At 37.3% G+C, this 8,411-nt stretch overlaps 1 pseudogene; it reads left to right on the forward strand.

The window, feature by feature from the left end:
* Window positions 1-5,915: 5,915 nt before the first annotated feature.
* LOC137761436 (52 kDa repressor of the inhibitor of the protein kinase pseudogene) lies at window positions 5,916-8,194 on the forward strand (annotated as a pseudogene).
* Window positions 8,195-8,411: the final 217 nt, after the last annotated feature.

The raw sequence follows: 8,411 nt of genomic DNA on the forward strand, positions 1-8,411 counted from the left end.
CTACAATAATAAACCCAAAACAATTAAGAAAATGGCAATAGGAACATACATATTGATAATTACCTTAAATGTAAATGGATTAAATGCTCCAACCAAAAGACATAGATGGGCTGAATGGATACAAAAACAAGACCCATATATACGCTGTCTATAAGAGACCCACTTCAGACCTAGGAACACATACAGACAGAAAGTGAGGGGATGGAAAAAGATATTCCATGCAAATGGAAATCAAAAGAAAGCTGGTGTAGCAATTCTCATATCAGACAAAATAGACTTTAAAACAAAGACTATTACAAGAGACAAAGAAGGAAACTACATAATGATCAAGGGATCAATCCAAGAAAAAGATATAACAATTGTAAATATTTATGCACCCAACATAGGAGCACCTCAATACATAAGGCAAATACTAACAGCCATAAAATGGGAAATCTAAGCTAACACAATCATAGTAGGGGACTTTAACACCCCACTTTCACCAATGGAGAGATCATCCAAAGTGAAAATAAATATGGAAACACAAGCTTTAAATGATACATTAAAAAAGATGGACTTAATTGATATTTATAAGACATTCCATCCAAAACAACAGAATACACATTCTTCTCAAGTGCTCATGGAACATTCTCCAGGATAGATCACACCTTGGATCACAAATCAAGCCTTGGTAAATTTAGAGAAAATTGAAATCATATCAAGTATCTTTTCTGACCACAACACGATGAGACTAGGTATCAGTTACAGGAAAAAATCTGTAAGAAATACAAACCCATGGAGGCTAAACAACACACTACATAATAACCAAGAGATCATTGAAGAAATCAAAGAGGAAATAAAAAAATATCTAGAAACATATGACAATGAAAACATGACAATCCAAAACCTATGAGATGCAGCAAACGCAGTTCTAAGAGGGAAGTTTATAGCAATACAATCCTACCTTAAGAAACAAGAAACATATCAAATAAACAACCTAACCTTACACCTAAAGCAATTAGAGAACAAAGAACAAAAAAACCCCAAAGTTAGCAGAAAGAAAGAAATCATAAAGATCAGAAGAGAAATAAATGAAAAAGAAATGAAGGAAACGATAGCAAAGATCAATAAAACTAAAAGCTGGTTCTTTGAGAAGATAAACAAAATTGATAAACCATTAGCCAGACTTATCAAGAAAAAAGGGACAAGACTCAAATCAATAGAATTAGAAATGAAAAAGGAGAAGTAACAACTGACACTGCAGAAATACAAAGGATCATGAGATATTACTGCAAGCAACTATATGCCAATAAAATGGACAACCTGGAAGAAATGGACAGATTCTTAGAAATGCACAACATTTCGAGACTGAACCAGGAAGAAATAGAAAATATGAACAGACCAATCACAAGCACTGAAATTAAGACTGTGATTAAAAATCTTCCAACAAACAAAAACCCAGGACCAGAAGGCTTCACAGGCAAATTCTATCAAACGTTTAGAGAAGAGCTAACACCTATCCTTCTCAAACTCTTCCAAAATATTACAGAGGGAGGAACACTCTCAAACTCATTCTACAAGGCCACAATCACTCTGATACCAAAACCAGACAAAGATGTCACAAAGAAAGAAAACTACAGGCCAATAGCACTGATGAACATAGATGCAAAAATCCTCAACAAAATACTAGCAAACAGAATCCAACAGCACATTAAAAGGATCATACAATATGATCAAGTGAGGTTTATCCCAGGAATGAAAGGCTTCTTCAATGTATGAAATCAATCAACGTGATACACCATATTAACAAATTGACGGAGAAAAAACATATGATCATCACAAAAGAAGCAGAGAAGGCTTTCGACAATATTCAACACCCATTAATGTAAAAAACCTTCCAGAAAGTAGGCATAGAGGGAATTTTCCTCAACATAATAAAGGCCATATATGAAAAACCCACAGCCAACATCGTCCTCAGTGGTGAAAAACTGAAACCATTTCCACTAAGATCAGGAACAAGACAAGGTTGCCCACTCTCACCACTATTATTCAATATAGTTTTGGAAGTGTTAGCCACAGCAGTCAGAGAAGAAAAAGACATAAAAGGAATCCAAATCAGAAAAGAAGAAGTAAAACTGTCACTGTTTGCAGATAACATGATACTATACATAGAAAATCCTAAAGATGCTACAAGAAAACTACTAGAGCTAATCAATGAATTTGGTAAAGTAGCAGGATACAAAATTAATGCACAGAAATCTCTTGCATTCCTATACCCTAATGATGAAAAATCTGAAAGTGAAATTAAGAAAACACTCCCATTTACCATTGCAACAAAAAGAATAAAATATCTAGGAATAAACCTACCTAAGGAGACAAAAGACCTGTATGCAGATAATTATAAGACACTGATGAAAGAAATTAAAGATGATACAAATAGATGGAAAGACAAACCATGTTCTTGGATTGGAAGGATCAACATTGTGAAAATGACTCTACTACCCAAAGCAATCTACAGATTCAATGCAATCCCTATCAAACTACCACTGGCATTTTTCACAGAACTAGAGCAAAAAATTTCACAGTTTGTATGGAAACACAAAAGACCCCGAATAGCCAAAGCAATCTTGAGAAAGAAAAACGGAGCTGGAGGAATCAGGCTCCTTGACTTCAGACTATACTACGAAGCTACAGTAATCAAGACAGTTTGGTACTGGCACAGAAACAGAAATATAGATCAATGGAACAGGATAGAAAGCCCAGAGATAAACCCACACACATATGGTCACCTTATCTTTGATAAAGGAGGCAAGAATATACAGTGGAGAAAAGAGAGCCTCTTCAATAACTGGTGCTGGGAAAACTGGACAGCAACATGGAAAAGAATGAAATTAGAACACTCCGTAACACCATACACAAAAATAAATTCAAAATGGATTAAAGACCTAAATGTAAGGTCAGACACCATCAAACTCTTAGAGAAAAACATAGGTAGAACACTTTATGACATACATCACAGCAAGATCCTTTTTGACCCACCTCCTAGAGTAATGGAAATAAAAACAAAAATAAACAAATGGGACCTAATGAAACTTAAAAGGTTTTGCACAGCAAAGGGAACCATAAACAAGACGAAAAGACAACCCTCAGAATGGGAGAAAATATTTCCAAATGAAGCAACTGACAAAAGATTAATCTCCAAACTTTATAAGCAGCTCATGCAGCTCAATATCAAAAAAGCAAACAACCCATTCCAAAACTGAGCAGAAGACCTAAATAGACATTTCTCCAAAGAAGATATACAGATTGCCAACAGACACATGAAAGAATGTTCAACATCTTTAATCATTAGAGAAATGTAAATCAAAACTACAATGAGATATCATCTCACACCAGTCAGAATGGCCATCATCAAAAAATCTATAAACAATAAATGCTGGACAGGGTGTGGAGAAAAGGGAAGCCTCTTGCACTGTTGGTGGGAATGTAAGTTGATACAGCCACTATGGAGAACAGTATGGAGGTTCCTTAAAAAACTAAAAATAGAACTACCATACGACCCAGCAATCCCACTACTGGGCATATACCCTGAGAAAACCATAATTCAAAAAGAGTCATATACCAAAATGTTCATTGCAGCTCTATTTACAATAGCCAGGACATGGAAGCAACCTAAGTGTCCATCAGCAGATGAATGGATAAAGAAGATGTGGCACATATATACAGTGGAATATTACTCAGCCATAGAAAGGAACGAAACTGAGTTTTTTGTAGTGAGGTGGATGGACCTAGAGACTGTCACACAGAGTGAAGTAAGTCAGAAAGAGAAAAACAAATACCGTATGCTAACACATATATATGGAATCTAAAAAAAAAAAAAAAATTGTCATGAAGAACCTAGGGGCAAGACGGGAATAAAGATGCATACCTACTAGAGAATGGACTTGAGGATATGGGGAGGGGGAAGGGTAAGCTGGGACAAAGTTAGAGAGTGGCATGGACATATATACATTACCAAACGTAAAATAGGTAGCTAGTGGGAAGCAGCCGCATAGCACAGGGAGATCAGCTCAGTGTTTTGTGACCACCTAGAGGGGTGGGATAGGGAAGGTGGGAGGGAGGGAGATGCAAGAGGCAAGAGATATGGGGACATATGTATATGTATAAGTGATTCACTCTGTTATAAACAGAAGCTAACACACCATTTTAAAGCAATTATACTCCAATAAAGATGTTTAAAAAAAAAAAAAAAAAAGGTGGAAATAGGCAATCTACCTGAAAAAGAATTCAGAGTAATAATAGTAAAGATGATCCAGAATCTTGGAAACAGAATGGAGGCACAGATTGAGAAAATACAAGAAATGTTTAACAAAGATCTGGAAGAACTAAAGAACAAACAAACAGAGATGAACAACACAATAATTGAAGTGAAATATACACTAGAAGGAATCAATAAGAGAATAACTGAGGCAGAAAAACGAATAAGTGAGCTGGAAGACAAAATGTTGGAAATAACTACCAAGGAGCAGAATAAAGAGAAAAGAATGAAAAGAATTGAAGTCAATCTCAGAGACATCTGGGACAACACTAAACACGCCAATATTCGAATTTTAAGGGTCCCAGAAAAAGAAGAGAAAAAGAAAGGGTCTGAGAAAATATTTGAAGAGTTTATACTTGAAAACTTCCCTAACATGGGAAAGGAAATATTCACCCAAGTCCAGGAACCAAAGTGAGTCCCATACAGGATAAACCCTAGGAAAAACACACCAAGACACATATTAATCAAACTAACAAAAATTAAATTCAAAGAAAAAATATTAAAAGCAGCAAGGGAAAAACAAAAAAGAACATACAAAGAATCCCCATAAGGTTATCAGCTGATTTTTCAGTGGAAATGCTGCAGGCCAGAAGGGAGTGGCAGGATATACTTGAAGTGATGAAAGAGAAAAACCTACAACCAAGATTACCCATCAAGGATGTCATTCAGATTCGATAGAGAAGTCAAAAGCTTTTCAGACAAGCAAAAACTAAGAGAATTCAGCACCACCAAACCGGCTTTATAACAAATGCTAAAGAAACTTCTCCAAGTGGGAAACACAAGAGAAGAAAAAGACCCACAAAAACAAACCCAAAACAATTAAGAAAATGTTAATAGGAACACACATATCGATAATAACCTTGAAAGTAAATGGATTAAATGCCCCAACCTAAAGACACAGACTGGCTGAATGGATACAAAAACAAGACCCATATATATGCTGTCTACAAGAGACCCACTTCAGACATAGAGACACATACAGACTGAAAGTGAAGGGATGGAAAAGAGTATTCCATGCAAATGGAAATCAAAAGAAAGCTGAGGTAGCAATACTTGTATCAGATAAAATAGACTTTAAAATAAAGACTGTTACAAGAGATAAGGTGGGACACTACATAATGTCAAAGGATCAATCCAGGAAGAAGATATAACACTTATAAATGTTTATGCTCCCAACATAGGAGGACCTCAATACATAAGGCAAATGCTAACAACCATGAAAGGAGAAATTGACAGTAACACAATAATAGTAGGGGACTTTAACACCCCACTTACACCAATCCAAACAGATCATCCAAACAGAAAATAAATAAGGAAACACAAGCTTTAAATGACACAATAGACCAGATAGATCTAACTGATATTAATAGAGCATTCCACCCAAAAGTGGCAGAATACACTTTCTTCTCAAGTGCACTTGGAACATTCTCCAGGATAGATCACATCTTGGGTCACAAATCAAGCCTCAGAGAATTTAAGAAATTTGAGGTTTCTTGCCCTCCCATCCCCCTCCCACTGGCATGCTGGCCTGGCTCCCCTCCCCAGCCCTGATGGGTGGGCGGGCTGCCCTGAGGAGGCGGGGAGGGGAGGGCTGGGCTGGCCGCACACGGACGACACAATGCAGAACTTCTGGGCAGCCCCCAACTGCACTTGGAAGAGCACGCAGTTGGACCTGGCCGTTTTCAGGTTCCTGCAGGATCCAGCCAGATGCCAGAAGTGGGTGGAGAATAGTAGAAGAGCAGACTTAGAAGATAAAACACCTGATCAACTAAATAAACATTATCAATTGTGTGCCAAACACTTTGAGACTTCTATGATTTGTAGAACTAGTCCTTATAGGACAGTTCTTTGAGATAATGCAATAACAACAATATTTGATCTTACCAAACATTTGAATAATCCACACAGTAGACACAGAAAACGAATAAAATAATTGAGTGAAGATGAAATCAGGACACTGAAACAGAAAAAAAATAATGAAACTTCTGAACAGAAACCAAAACATAAGGAAATAAACAACAGCAATGCTCAGAACCCCAGTGGAGAAGAAGGGGGTGAAGAGCAGGATGAAGACATCTTGCCTTTAACACTTGAAGAGAAGGAAGACAAAGAATACTTAAAATCTTTATTTGAAATTTTGATTCTTATGGGAAAACAGAACATACCTCTGGATGGACATGAAGCTGATGAAATCCCAGAAGGTCTCTTTACTCCTGATAACTTTCAATCACTGCTGGAAGTGCCAGATCAATCCTGGTGAAGAGGCTCTGAGAAGGCGCTTTGAGACAACAGCAGTTAACACATTGTTCTGCTCGAAAACACAGCAGAAACAGATGCTAGAGAGCTGCATTCGGGAGGAACCCTCAGGGAAGTGAGAGACTCTCACTTCTTTTCCATAGTCACTGACAATGTGGTGGACATAGCAGGGGAAGAGCACCTGCCTGTGTTGGTGAGGTGTATTGATGAAACTCACAACCTGAGAGAGGAATCTGTGGGCTTCCTGCCTCATGAAGCTGATGCAGAAATTTTGGCTGTGATATTTCACACTATGATAACTGAGAAGTGGGGAGTAAACATGGAGTACTGTCGTGGCCAGGCTTACATTGGTCCAGTGGATTTTCTTCCAAAATGAAAGTTGTTGCTTCTAGACTTTTAAAAAAATATCCTCAAGCTATCTACACACTCTGTTCTTCCTGTGCCTTAAATACGTGGTTGGCAAAATCAGTGCCTGTAATGGGAGTATCTGTCGCATTAGGAACAATTGAAGAAGTTTGTTCTTTTTTCCATCGATCACCACAACTGCTTTTAGAGCTTGACAATGTAATTTCTGTCCTCTTTCAGAACAATGAAGAAAGGGGCAAAGAACTGAAGGAAATTTGCCATTCTCAGTGGACAGGCAGGCATGATGCTTTTGAAATCGTAATGGACCTCCTACAAGCACTTGTTTTATGTTTAGATGGTATAAATAGTGACACAAATGTTAGATGGAATAACTGTATAGCTGGCCGAGCATTTGTACTCTGTAGTGCGGTAACAGATTTTGATTTCATCATTACCATTGTTGTTCTTAAAAATGTTCTATATTTTACAAGACCCTTAGGGAAACATCTTGAGGGGCAAACTTCTGATGTCTTCTTTGCAGCCAGTAGTTTGACTGCAGAGCTGCATTCACTAAATGAAGTGATGGAAAATATCGAAGTTTATCATGAATTTTGGTTTGAGGAAGCCACAAATTTGGCAACCAAACTTGATATTCAGATGAAACTCCCAGGGAAATTTCGCAGAGCTCAGCACAGTAACCTGGAATCTCAGCTAACCCCTGAGAGTTACTATAAAGAAACTCTAAGTGTTCCAACATTGGAACACATTATTCAGGAACTGAAAGGTATATTCTCAGAATAGCACCTCAAATCTCTTAAATGGTTATCTCTGGTAACATCTGTCATGGGACAGCTCAAATTCAATACATCAGAGGAACATCATGCTGACATGTACAGAAGTGACTTACCTAATCCTGACACACTCTCTGCTGAGCTGCATTGTTGGAGAATCAAGTGGAAACACAGAGGGAAAGATGTAGAATTTCCATCCACTATTTATGAAGCCCTTCATCTGCCAGACATCAAGTTTTTTCCTAATGTTTATGCATTGCTGAAGGTCCTATGTATTATTCCTGTGATGAAGGTTGAGAATGAATGCTATGAAAATGGGTGAAAGCGTCTCAAAGCCTACGTGAGGAACACTTTCACAGACCAAAGTTCAAGTAACTTGGCTTTGCTTAGCATAAATTTTGAAATAAAACACGATTTGGATTTAATGGTGGATACATATATCAAACTCTATACAAGTAAGTCAGAGCTTCCTACAGATAATTCAGAAACCATTGAAAATACCTGAGACTTTTAAAGTAGGCTTTCTCTTATATTTGATATTTGAAAAAATCTGTAAGAAATTTGAAAATATCTTACAGAAAAGTTGTAAGGTGTACATAAGCCACTTAATCACTGAATATCTTGACCTGTAGGCCTCCCATTGAGTACATTAGTCATTGATAATCTGCCTGTTTAAATGGCCCTTTCGAAGTCCCATGCTTTGGAGACCTAACTGTTCTTCC

This window comes from Eschrichtius robustus, chromosome 3 (genome assembly GCF_028021215.1).
Source record: "Eschrichtius robustus isolate mEscRob2 chromosome 3, mEscRob2.pri, whole genome shotgun sequence".
Classification (NCBI taxonomy): domain Eukaryota; kingdom Metazoa; phylum Chordata; class Mammalia; order Artiodactyla; family Eschrichtiidae; genus Eschrichtius; species Eschrichtius robustus.